This window comes from Panthera uncia (assembly GCF_023721935.1).
Source record: "Panthera uncia isolate 11264 chromosome A1 unlocalized genomic scaffold, Puncia_PCG_1.0 HiC_scaffold_17, whole genome shotgun sequence".
NCBI classification, from domain to species: domain Eukaryota; kingdom Metazoa; phylum Chordata; class Mammalia; order Carnivora; family Felidae; genus Panthera; species Panthera uncia.
The window spans coordinates 3,395,345-3,409,936 of record NW_026057577.1 but is presented as its reverse complement, the minus strand read 5'-3'; positions in this window follow the sequence as shown (position 1 = coordinate 3,409,936).

The window sequence follows — 14,592 nt, the reverse complement described above, 5'->3', positions numbered from 1 at the left end:
TCCCCAGTGCAATGTTGTCAAAGTGTAGAAGAGTACCCCAAGCATAAAGCCAACATGTAAAAACTGAGTGAGCTGTTTGTACGTTTCTTTTTTTTTTTCTTTCAGTGTTTGAATCTTTTAGTTCCTATAAATCAAGTAAATCTTTTTCAGGGTACTAGCTTAACACAAACTAAAGTGAACTAAAGGAAAAGTCACTAAACATAACAAGGAACTGTATTTCCAAAATGCATTAGGTTGGTACTAAACAAATTTCTAGAGCCTTTAGAAATGTAAAAATAGCTATATTTGCAGAAGAGTAAACATATAACTTCCAGTTACACATTATAATAGCAAAACGTCTAATATCCACACACACAAATAAATCATGACACACAAACCTTCAAACCAAATCTGTCTTAGGTTTTCTACCTAAATCAACCTCTTCAGGCTCTAGTCTTTAATTCTCCCATAAATATTTTTAAAGTAGTAGTAACATACTAAAACAATTTTATAAGCAGTCAAAGATCTCCTCCAAAAAACTGAATACCCACCCAGTCTGGAAAAAGTACATTGAAATGGCAAGAAAGTTTGTAGGGTTTTTATTCATATTTGTCTCATCACTTCCCTAGTGCTGCTAGGAATAATATAGTGGGGAGGAATGTCAAAAATCCTTAATCTTACCCTATGGCTAGATGGAGCAGAGCATAACTTATTGGAAACATTATAGGCAGTCTGAAGGATGTCTTAGGTACTCTTTTCTGTCTCCGCTGAGTCAGAGACCAGACAAGCAAACATGACATAGCTATGATTTCGGTCTGGCAAAATCTGAAGAAAACAAACGCTGCTACCATGATATGCATGAGATATGCATGGTGTTATACATTTGAAGATAGTAGGATCAAGAAATTATGGAGAGAGGAATACAATAAAATATCTGACACCCAAGAAGATACTGGGGTATGAATCTCTAAACACTATTTTAAAATAACTGCGTACGTGGGGACAATTAGGGGAGGGGGATGGAAATCACATTACCGGGGAGGAAATGTGCTGAGAAGAAAATCTGAGGATATCTTAAACCTATTGCCTAGCCTGATACCAAGGCTCAGAACATACGCTTCTTTGACAGTAAGGAATTTTTGGAAGAGGAGGCTGTTTTTGTAAATGCCAATTATTTAACCAACCATCAAAAGGCATTTCAAGAAACAGGAAAACAGATCATTCAAAGAAACAAATAGGGGAAATGGAAAATAGCAGCAGTGTAAGAAGACTGTATACTAGACTTGTCCCATTAATACAAGTAGATAACTATTAAATCTGCCTAAATACCACAGAAATCCACCTGAACACTGAGATAATGACTCCACAACTGAAAGGAGAGAAGACACCACGCTAAAATGGTAGGGAGTGCAGAGATATGGTTTAGCGGAGAAAAAAAATCATGGGTGATGCAAAGGGGAGCTGTGTTCACAGAGAAGGAAAAGAGAGAGAGAGAGAGAGAGAGAGATGAGTATACAGGGGAATACACTAAGAGAAGATTTTCCCAAAGTCATTGGCTTAGAAAATTAGAAGGGTGGAATTTCCTGAGTTCTTGCAAGCAACAATGCTAAAAGCAAGGAGTCTTAAAAGTCATTGGGCTTGGCTTGTACAGAGCCTGGAAGGCAAAGTCCCGCTCTTGGAGAGAAGGCAGGCAAACAACTGGGAAGCAGGCAGCCTGGAAACAGCAAATTAAAGAAATGCTGTGACATATGGAACAGGGGGATTATTCACTCTTTCAGAGTGGGTATCTGAGAGGCAGCATTCACAGAGACAGTTGTAATGAACATAGGAGCTGACTTGTGCCTTTACCCCGCCCTGGCAATCAGCATGAGCACAGAGCCAACTGTAGGAAGCAACAAAGCACCAATATTGGCTACCTAACTTGCTTACCCCAAGCCCCACACCCCTGCACTCTAGCAGGAATACTCCCCACAGCCAAGCTTGCTATAGTTCCATTATCATGGGTTCCTACCCCAAAAGACTAGCATAAACCTCTGCCCATACCATGTGTCCAGACCAGAGAGTTCTGAAGTGCCTCATTTCTGGTGGAGTTGTTGTCGGGTCTCATTTCACAAACAAATCAGAGCACACCTAGGTAAAACTATGATATTCAGGCCAAAGATGAAACACTACCCACAACAGGCAAAAGAGCATCTGAATACAACTGGCCTGAAGAATAAAGTAGACGAAACACAAGACCATAGCACACATAGCACACAAAGAAGACACCTCTTGAAGCACCAAGCCCTGGGCATACACAACATCTTTTTCATGAGCCCATTACATTCAGGAGCAGGAGACATAACTATCTTTTCTAACAAAGAGAAGAAGGTAGAGCCGTAGACAAAGTTCAAGGATGTAGGAATTTATCACAAATGATTGAACAAGATAAAACCACAGCCAGAGATCTAAGCAACACAGATGTAAGTAACATGCCTGACAGAGGACTTAAAGCAAAAATCATAAGGATGCAAAGTGGACTTGACAAAAGTATAAGAGACATCAATGGACCCTTAACACTGAGACTAAATATTTAAAAAATAAACCAATAAGAGGTGAATAAAGCAATAAACAACATTAGAAATAAGTTTGACGCAATGAACTCCAGGTTTGAAGAAGCAGAGAAACAAATTAGAGAACTGGAAGACAAAATAATGGAAAATAATGAAGCTGAAAAGACAGAGAAGAATTATGCAGCACAAGAATAGACTCAGTGAACTCACTGACTAAATCAAATTTAGTAACATTCTTATTATAAAAGTTCCAGAAGAAAAGAGAGAAACAAAGGGAAGAAAATATATTTCAAGAAGAAAACTTCCTTAATCTGGGGAAGTAAACAAATATCCAGATGCATGAGGCACAGAGAACTCCAGTAAAAATAAAATAAAATAAGTAATAAATAAATAAATAAATAAATAAATAAATAAATAAAAACAACAACAAAAATATGCCAAAACACAGACATGTTATAGTAACATTTGCAAAATGTGCTGATAAAGAAAAAATCTTTAAAGCAGCAAGACACAAGAAGTCCTTAACATACAAGGGAAGATCCATAAAGCAAAATAGATATTTCTTAACAGAAACTTGTCAAGCCAGAAAGGAGTAGCACGGGTTATACAAAGTGCAAATTGTGGAAAATATGCAGCCAAAAATATTCTATCCAGAAAGGCTATCATTTAGAATAGAAGGAGAAATAAAGAATTCCCCAGACAAACAAAAATGTATGGGGTTTATGACCACTAAAACAGGTGTGCAAAAAATATGAAAAGCGATTCCTGGACGGAAAGGAAGAGAATAAAAGTGACAAAGAAAATAAAGAACAGTTAATATCTCAAAAAACAAAGACAAAACAAGTTAAAAAATGGCAGTATGCATATCTATCAGTAATTACTCTAAAATTAAATCGACTAAATGCTCCAATCAAAAGGCAGGGTGCCAGAATGGATTAAAAAAAAAAAAAAAACTCATCTCTATGGTGTCTATATGAGATTCGTTTTAGACCTAAAGACACCTGCATATTGAAAGGGAGGGGATGGAGAAATATTTATCATGCAAATAGATGTCAAAAGAAAACCAGAGTATCAATACTTATTTCAGAAAACTAGACATGGAAACAGACTGCAAAAAAAGATAAAAGAGGTCACATGTCACAACAAAGGGGACAGCACAAGAAGAAGATTTAACTATCATAAATATTTATGCCCCTAACATGGATGTATCTAAACATATAAAACAGATAATAAAAAACATAAAGGAAATAATCAGTAACAATGCAATAAAAGTAGAGGGACTTTAATAACCCACTTACATCCATGGACACATCATCTAAAAGGAAAATCAACCAGGAAAATACTTTGAATGACACACTGGACCAGATGGATTTTGGAGATATGTTCAAAACATTGCATCCTAAAACAGCAGAATACACATTATTTTCAATGCCACATGGCACATACTCAGATTAGATCATGTATTCAGTCACAAAAAAAGCCTCCACAAATTAAAGCATAATGAGGTCATACCAGGTTGATTTTCTGACCAGAAAAATATGAAAATAGAAGTCAACCACAAGAAAAAATAGGAAAGACCACAAACACGAGAATGTTAAACACCATGCTACTAAATAATGAATGGGTCAACCAAAAAAATCTAAGAAATAATAATAATAATAATAATAATAATAATAATAAAATGCATGTATAAAAAATGAAAACACAATGATTCACAAACTTTGGTATGCAGCAAAATCAGTCCTTAGATGGAAGTATAGAGCAGTACAGGTCTGCCTTAAGAAGTAAGCAAATTGTAAAATTAATAACCTAAACTAACACCTAAAAGAACTTACCAAAAAATCATAATAATAATAAGGCCTGAAGCCAGCAAAAGAAGAAAATAATAAATATGAGAGCAGAAAAAAATGATAGAGAAACATAAATAAATAAATAAATAAATAAATAAATAAAACAGATCAATGGAACTGAAAGCTGATTCTTTGGGGAAAAAAACCGGTAATAAAATTAATAAACCTCTAGTTAGACCTTACAAGGGGAAAAGAGAAAGAATACCCATAAACAAGATCACAAATGAAAGAGGAAACACTATAAAAATATGAACAATTATAAGTACATATTATGAAAAACCATATGTCAAAAATTTCACATCCAAGAACAAAAGGTAAATTCGTAGAAACACACAAATTACTAAAATGAGAGGGAAAAACTAGAAAATTTGAAGTGAATGATAACCAAAAAGGAAATTGAGTCAGTAGTAATAAAACAAACAAACAAACAAAAAACACAAAAAAAACCCCCTCAAACTAACAAAAGCTCAGGGCCAGATCATTTAACAGGTGAATTCTACCAAACATTTAAAGGAGTGTTAATACCTATTCTCTTCAAACTATTCCAAAAAATAGGAAAGGAAGAAAAACTTCTGAACTAATTTTATGAAGCCAGCATTACCCTGATACCAAAACCCAGTAAGATTCCACTAGAAAAGAGAAATAGAGGCCAATATACCTGATGAACATGGATACAAGCATTCTCAATGAAAAATGAACAAAACAAACAATAGAATTAAAAAAAAAAAAACCTCATTTACCATGTTCAGGTGGGAATTATGCCTAAGCTGCAAGTGTGTTTCAATATTTGGAAATCAATTAACATATTACACCACATTAATAAAAGAAGAGATAAGAACCATATGATTATCTGAATAGATGCAGGAAAAGCACTTCACGAAGTACAACATCATTCATGATAAAAATCCTCAACAGGTAGGTTTAGAGGGAGCATACCACAACAAAATAAAGGTCATTTCTTAAAAATCCACAGTTAATATCATCCTTAATAGGAAAATTTCAGAGCTTTTCCTTTATGGTCAGGACAAAACAAGGATGCCACTCTCACTACTGTTATTTTACATAGCATTGGAAGTCATAGCCACAGAAATCAGAGAATATATACAGATAAATGTCATCCAAATCAGCAAGGAAGAAGTAGAACTTCCACTATGTGCAGAAGACATCATACCCTATATAGAAAATCTGAACAACTCCAAAAAAAAAAAAAAAAGATTGCTAGAATTGGTACACAAATTCAGTAAAGTTATAGGATATAAACTAAATGTACAGAATTCTTTTGCATTTCTATACACTTATAATGAAGCAGTAATAAGAGAAATTGAAGAATCAATCCCATTTACAACTGTAGCAAGCACAATAAGGCATTTAGACATATAGCTAACCAAAGACATGAAAGACCTGTGCTGTGAAAACTACATTACCCTGATGAAAGCAATTCAAGAGGACACACAAAAAATTAAAAGAACTTTAATGCTCATGTATTAGAAGAACAAATATTGTTAAAATGTTGATCTTTAAAAGCAATCTACACATTTAATGTAACCACAATCAAAATACATGGAGCATTTTTCACAAACCTAGAACAAACTATCCTGAAATTTTCAGGGAGCCACAAGAGACCCCAAGTATCCAAAGCAGCCTTGAAAAGGAAAAGCAAACCCAGAGACATCACAATTCCAGATTTCAAGTTATATTAGAAAACTGTTGTCATCAAAACGGTATGGTATCATCACAAAATAGACACATAGAGCAACTGAACAGAACAGAAAACCCAGAAGTGAACCCACAATTATTTGGTCAACTCGTCTTTGACAAAGCAGGAAAGAAAATCCAATGGAAAAAAAGATCTCTTCAACAAATGGTGTTGGGAAAACTAGATAGCAACATGAAAAAGAATGAACCTGGACCACTTTCTTACACCATATACAAAAATGAATTGAAAATGAATTAAAGTTGTTTTTTTAATTTTTTAATGTTTATTTTTGAGAGAGAGAGAGAGAGAGAACAGGAGTGAGGCAGGGGATGGGGGTGGTGTAGAGAAGGAAGGAGACATAGAATCCTAAGCAGGCTCCAGGCTCTGAGCTGTCTGCACAGAGCCCCCATGCAGGGCTCAAAGCCGTGAACCACAAGATCATGCCCTGAGCTGAAGTCGGACGTTCCACCAACCAAACCACCCAGGCGCCCCAGATTAAAGTTCTTAATGTGAGTCAGGAAACCTTCAAAATCCTAGAGGAGAACACAGGCAGTAGCATCATGGATATTGGCCATAACAACTGCTGATTAGATATGTCTCCTGAGGCAAGGTAAACAAAAGCAAGAGTGAGCAATTGAGACTTCATCAATGCAAAAAGCTTCTGCACAGGGTAAGAAATTAAAAAAAAAAGCCATCTAAGAAGTGAGAGAAGGTATTTTCAAATGATGTTTCTGGTAAATGGTTAGTATCCAAAATATATAAAAACTTGTAAAAGTCAACACCCCAAAAAACAAATAATCCAATTAATAAAAGGGCAGAAGTCATGAGTAGACATATTGGCAAAAAAGTCCTAAAATGGCTAACAGACTCATTAAAAGATGTTCAACATCACTGATCATCAGCGAAATACTGAAATCAAAACTACAATGAGATATCACTTCACACCTGTCAGAATGGCTAAAATTAACAACACAGGAAACAATAAGTATGGTGAGGATGTGAAAAAAAGAGTAAACCTCTTATACTTTGTTGGTAATGCAAACTGGTGCAGGCATTCTGGAAAATAGTATGGAGTTTCCTCGAAAAGTTAAAAATAGAACTATCCTATCATCCAGCAATTTCACAACTAGGTATTTATCCAAAGAATACAATGATATTGATTTGAAGGAATACCTACCCCCTGATGTTTATAGCAACATTATCAACAATAACCAAATCATGGAAACAGCCCAACCGTCCATTGACTGATGAATGGGTAAAGAAGATGTGGTATATATACTTCAGTGGAATACTACTCAGCCATAGAAAATAATGTAATCTCGATATTTGCAAGGATGTGCATGGGGCTACAAAGTATTGTGCTGAGTGAAATAGGTCAGTCAGAGAAAGACAAATACCATATGATTTCACTCATAGGTGAAATTTAAGAAATGATACAAGAAATTATAGGGGGAAGAAAGAGAAGAAAACCATGAAACAGACTCTTAACTATAGAGAACAAAGTGAGGGTGACTAAAGGGGAGATATTGGGGTATGGTTTCAATAGGTGATGAGGATTAAGGAGAGCATTTTTTGTCATGAGCATCATATGTTTTTCTAAGTGATGAATCACTAAATTGTACATTTGAAACCAATATTACACTCTATGTTAACTAACTGGAATTTAACTAAAAACTTAAAAAAAATAATGATATAAAATGAGAATAATTTAAGATTATTCATCAACATTATCAAGTGTAATAATATTTTATTATAGGAATCCCTGAATAAGTGAGAAAGAAGGGGGCAGAAAACTTTCAGTTGAAGAAACAATAGCTGAAAACATCTCTAACCTGGAGAAGGAAACAGACATCCAGATCAAAGAAACACAGAGAGCTACTACAAGATGAACCCACAGAGGTATACAGAAGAGACATCATCATTAAAATGGGAAATAGTAATAAAAACAGATATTTATAAAACCACCAAGAAAAAAAAAAGTTATATATTGGGGAAATTCAATAAGGCTATATCATCTTATTAACCAGCAGAAATCTGTAAGCCAAGAGAGAGTAACAGGATATACTCAAGGTACTGGGGAAAAATACTGGAAATAAAAATACTCTATCCAGCAAAATTATCATCAGAATGGAAAGAGAAGTAAAGCATTACCTAGGGAAATATATGTTAAAGAAGTTCATCACTGCTAAACCATTCTTGTGAGAGATATTAAAGGAAAGTCTTTGGGAATAAGAGGCCATAAGTAGAATTTAGAAAATTATAAAAGGTAAAAAAAAATCACAGGACAAAATGCACAATTAAGATAATAAATCAGTAATTTATAAAGCTAATGTGAAGGTTAAAATACAAAGAAGATAAATTATGTTTATAAAAATTAGTAGAGATACACAAAATAAAAGTATGTCAAATATGACATCACATGCCTAATACATGAAGAGGGCATTACAAATTTGCTGCATTTACAATGTGTTTCAACTTAAGCAACTATAAATTTAATAAAGACTTCCATACCCATAAAATGTTATATTTGAACCAAATGATAACTACACAGCAAAAGTCTATAATAGATACACACACACACACACACACACACACACACACACACACACCAAATAAATGAATGGAAAGGAATCCAAGCATTATATTAAAGACAGAAAACTATATAAACCACAGGGGAAGAGAATGAGAGAAAACAAGGAATAGAGAAGAACGACAAAAACAACAAGACAACAACAAAATGAGAATAAGCACATATCTATAAATAATTACTTTTTATGTAAATGGAAAAAATTCTTCATTCAGTAGGTTTAAGGTGACTGAACAGATTAACAAAGAAAGATGTAGTAGCCATAGTTGTATCAGAAAAAAATGGACTTTAAAACAAAGAGTGTAGCCAAAGAAAAATCTGGGCACTACATAATGAAAAAGGGATCAATCCAACCAGAGGATATAACAATTGTAAAAATCTAGGCAACACATCAGAACACCTAATACATAAATCAAATAAAACAGACATGAAGAGATAAATTAACAGTAGTATAAAATATGTTGGAATATTAATGTCCCACTTCCATAAGTGGATAGATAATCCAAACAAAAGTAATGAAACAGTGTTTCTGAACATCACATTAGAGCAAATGGACCTAAAACATATGTACAGAACATTTGATCCCAAAACAGCAAAATACACATTCTTTTCAAGGGTACATGCAAAATTCTTTGAAATAGATCACATATTAGACAACAAAATAAGTCTCAATGAATTTAAGAAGATTGAAATGATACCCAGCATCATTTTGACCAAAAAGGTAAAAACTAGAAATCAATTACAAGACAAAACCTGGAAAAAAAAACAAAACAGAAGTACATGGATACTAAATAACATGATACTAAACTCAACAATGAAGGGATCACCAAAAAAATCACAGAGAACTTAAAAATATGTGGGAAAATAACAATGAAAACAAAATGATCGAAAATCTTTGAAGTGCAGGGAAAGTATTTCTTCACTCAGATGAGTGAAGTTATGATATTTGTCTTTCTCTGACTAATTTCGCTTAGCTTAATACCCTCTAGTTCCATCCATGTAGTTGCAAATGGCAAGATTTCATTCTTTTTGATCACTGAGTAATACTCCATTGGATATATATATATATATACCACACCTTTATCCATTTTTACACCGATGTGCATTTGGGCTCTCCCATACTTTGGCTAGTGTTGATATTATTGCTATAAACATTGCGATGCACATGCCCCTTTGAAACAGCATACCTGTATTCCTTGAATAAATAGCTAGTAATGCAACTGCTGGATCATAGGGTAAGTTCTATTTTTAATTTTTTGAGTTACCTTTATGCTTTTTTCCAGAGTGGCTGTACCTTTTTGCATTCCCACCAGCAGTGCAAAAGAGATCCTCTTTCTCCACATCCTCTGTTGTTGTGTGAGTTGTTAATGTTAGCCATTCTGACAGGTGTGAGGTTGTATCTCATCAAGGTTTTGATCTGTATTTCCCTGATGATGAGTGATGTTGAGAAATTTTTCGTGTGTTGGTTGTCATCTGCTTGCCTTCTTTGAAAAGGTGTCTGTTCATGTCATTTGCCCTTTTCTTCACTGAATTACTTGTTTTTTAGGTGTTGAGTTTGATAAGTTCTTTATAGATTTTTGAATACTAACCCTTTCTCTGATATGTCATTTGCAAATGTCTTCTCCCATTCTGTCCGTTGCCTTTTAGTTTTGCTGATTGTTTCCTTTGGTGTGCAGAAGGTTTTTATTTTGATGAGGTCCCAATAGTTCACTTTAGCTTTTGTTTCCCTTGCCTCCAGAGATGTGTTGAGTAAGAAGTTGCTGTGGCCGACGTCAAAGAGGCTTTTCCTGCTTTTTCATCGGGGATTTTGATGTCTTCCTGTCTTATGTTTAGGTTTTTCACCCATTTGGTGTTTCTTTTTGTGTATGGTGAAGGAAAGTGGCCCAGGTTCCTTTTTCTATATGTCGTTGTCCATATAACTTCCAGTTGCACATTATAATAGCCAAACGTCTAATATTCACAAACAAATAGATCATGACACACAAGAAAATAAATAAGAAAATATGGCTGAAAGGAACAAATTAATTGTCATAAATTATTCAAGAAAGAGCATAGAATTTAAAGTGACCAGACATAGACTTTAAAGCAACAAACACAAAATATGACAAAATTGTAAAACAAACAAATAAAAACATGGAAAAATAAATCAGAAAAATATATGCATAAAATTATACAAACGAGATGATGTAACTATGATATTGACTCAAATGAAATAGTAGAGGTGGAAAGAATACAAATTGATATCAGTCATTCAGTAGTAAATTCAGCAGTTGATTTGAATAGACAGAGGAAACAATCAGAAAATTTGAAGATAAGACAACTGAAATTACTAAATCTGGGTATCAGAATTAAGATAGAAATAATCAGAGACATAGGAACCTATTGAATTCCATCTAGTAGACAAGTATACACATTATAAGAGCCTAAGGGAAAAGAAAAAGAGATGGAGAGAGGGAAAGTGGCAGAAAGAATATTTGAGAAAATAATAGACAAAATTTTCTACATTTGATAAAATACATGAATTTAAGTTTTCAAGATTTTTTTAAATATGGAATTTATTTTCAAATTCGTTTCCATACAACACCCAGTGCTCATCCCAAAGGTGCCTTCCTCAATGCCCATTACCCACCCTCCCTTACCTCCCACCCCCCATCAACCCTTAATTTATTCTCAGTTTTTAAGAGTCTCTTATGGTTTGGCTCACTCCCTCTCCTACCTTTTTTTTTCCTTACCCTCCTCCATGGTCTTCTGTTAAGTTTCTCAGGATCCACATAAGAGTGAAAACATATCATATCTGTCTTTCTCTGTATGACTCATTTCACTTAGCATAACACTCTCCAGTTCCATTCACGTTGCTACAAAAGGCCATATTTCATTGTTTCTCATTGTCAAGTAGTATTCCATTGTGTATATAAACCAGAGTTTCTTTGTCCATTTATCAGTTGATGGACATTTAGGCTTTTTCCATAATTTAAAGTTTTCAAGAATTTTAAGTACCCCCATAAAGGATAGACCTAGAGATTCATATGGTTGTTTTCATAGTAGACAAAGGTTTTATATCCATATTTTTGTTCACAACAACAGACTGGTAGCAGTGTAAACACATACAAATGAGAGTTTGAAGGGAATTCCAAGTCATACATAAGGTTCTTCAATTGAGCTTAAACATAAAACCGCCTTCTTTCATGTCCTTTCTGCATGTCTTTATGTATTTGTTGAGTCGTTGACGGTGAGTAATGGAGAAAAATTTAAAAAGTTAAGCCGTATAAAAAAACAAGTGACTTTTCATAAGGGGTTTCTTAAATTCCTCAGTATGGACAGTATGTTTATATGAAAATATAAAATGTCTCAAAATAAATTTGATGTCTCTAGTTATCAAACAATTATGCACATCTGTCAAGGGAATGGGATATTTGTGTTTAGAAAAAAATATTTAAACTGAAACTTAATTGAGATGTTGCTTCACCTTGATAGTACCAAATTTATCTTTCTTAATTTTACCCTTACCTTCTTCAGCTGAAGGAACCTCCACATTGGAGATGGCCAACACCACTAGTATGACAGATTTCATCCTCATTGGATTCTCAGAGATTCATGACCTTCAAATGTTACATGCTACTCTGTTCTTATTGAACTAGATGACATCTCTAATGAGAAATACCCACATCATCACCATAACTGCTCATGACCACAATCTTTTTCTCCTTGTATTTTTTCCTGAAACACCTCCCACTTTTAGATTCCCTTCTAAATCTGACATTGTACCCAAATCTATTTTTCATTCAATAAAACACACAAGGACTATCTCTTTTCTGTGCTGTGTCACAAAGAAGTTTTTGTTGCTTTAAATGGCATGTTCAGAACTGGTCCTACTTTCAGTGATGCTCTATGACCACCAACTAGCCTTTTGTTATTGCTTACATTATGAGGTCATCATAAACAGGAAGTTCTGTGTGCAGAACTTCTTGCAGCAGCTTTTGGCTCAGCTGGTGCATAAGTGGGGTCATGTACACCTTCTTATTAACCTTTTCCAGCTTCCTCTTAAAAAAAAATTTTGTGATGTCTCTTCCTCAATGAAGATTTCATGCTTTGCCGCACATACTGTAAAACCTGTCACAACTGTCATATTTTCTAGCTCTTAGATATTTTATTACTTTCATAATGTCCTACACTTGTGTATTTCTGACCTTCCTGACAATCCTGCTAGCACAGGGAATATTGAAAGTCTTCTCCACCTGTCTGCCTCATCTCTTAACCATAACCTTATTTTTTCTCAACTGCCAGTGAACACTATTTGAGGCCCAAGTCAGGTATTCCATCTCTTCTGGACCTTTGTCTATCTTTTCCCTTTGGTACACTTCCAACTCTAAATCCCATGATCTACAGCTTGAGAAATACAGACATCAAAGATGCTCTAAGAAAGGTAAATTTGGGCAAAATCCTGTCATGTTGTAACTCTATTATCTGGTCTTTCTCATGTACAATATTTACTATTGATATTTAACCAGATTTTTTAGGTTTATTTATTTATTTGAGAGGTACTGACAGCACAAGTAGGGAAAGGGCAGTGAGAGGTAGAGAGAATCCCAAGCAGGCTCTTTTGTTGGGAAGAGAAATCACTTTGCATTTATTCTTATGTAAGTGTATTTTAAATATATTTTCCAGCTTACTAAATATATGTGTTACACAATGTCAACTAAACATTATCTTCTATGCCTTAATTGACATAGATAGATGATAGATAGATAGATAGATAGATGATAGATATCAGCATTTTTCTGATTTTTTCCTTGCTCACAAAAAACACTGCTATTAAGTTTATTTAGCAAAAATCTATGTAAACATGTATATTGCCAGTTCAACAACTCGAAACTTGAATTCACCATCAGATATGTGGATATTTAAAATTCCAAATCTTTAAAAACTTCAAAAAACTTTTTTTTATAATCCACTTTCACCAATGCTTCAGAATATTTGCTTCTCTTTGAATCTTTGCTGTAACTATTTAAAATTTTCTAATATTTTCTGAACTATTTGACAAAATAATATTCCATAGTTATTTAAATTTGATTTTCTAGTGAAATTAAATAACTTGACATACATTTATTAATTCTTTATGTTTATTCTTGGAATTCTTCACATGCACTTTGCCTGTATTCATATTTTTATACTGATTTGAGGAGTCCTACATATTTTATGGATATGACAGTTCAGAGCCCAACATAGGGCTTGAACTCACAAACTGAGATCACGACCTAATCTGAAACCAAGACTTCGAAGCTTAACTGACTGAGCCACCCAGGTGCCCCTTAACTAAATTTCAAATAGAGATGATACATCATTTTGGATTCATCTAGTTCAGTCATAAGTGTTGAATGATGTCTGTGTGTGACTTCACATTGAAATTTATCTGTTGTCTGAATCAGTGATGAATTTTGTTACCTGATCTCAATGTCTCCATTGTTCTTTGGGTTTAATTTTGGAGACTGCTAATTACCTTTTGTTTCTTCTTTTTCTTTTACTTTATTCATAGTATGTATTTCAGTTAGTGTTTTTTGTTTGTTTTGTTTCTGTTTTTGTTGTTTTTGTTGTTGTTTGTTTGTTTTGCTTTGTTGTTTTTTTCTCCCTGGAAAGATAACTTTGTCCAGAATGGCAAGCAATCTAATAAACTGTGGGCTAATTTATTTCAGTCATATGCTTTGAAGGCATCTTTCTGTAACAACTCAAATGTCTGGTATTGTCCTCTTACTGTGCTCTCTAAATCTGTTCATTCAACTTGGACTTTGAGTCCATTAACTACTTCAGATCTAACCTTCAGGATAACCTTTGAAATGGTATAGAATTTTGCAAGAGAGACAGGAATGGGTCAGTCAGTATATGTTCATGAAAGTATTGAGTATTTTCAACCAGTTATCTGGAAAGCATAGA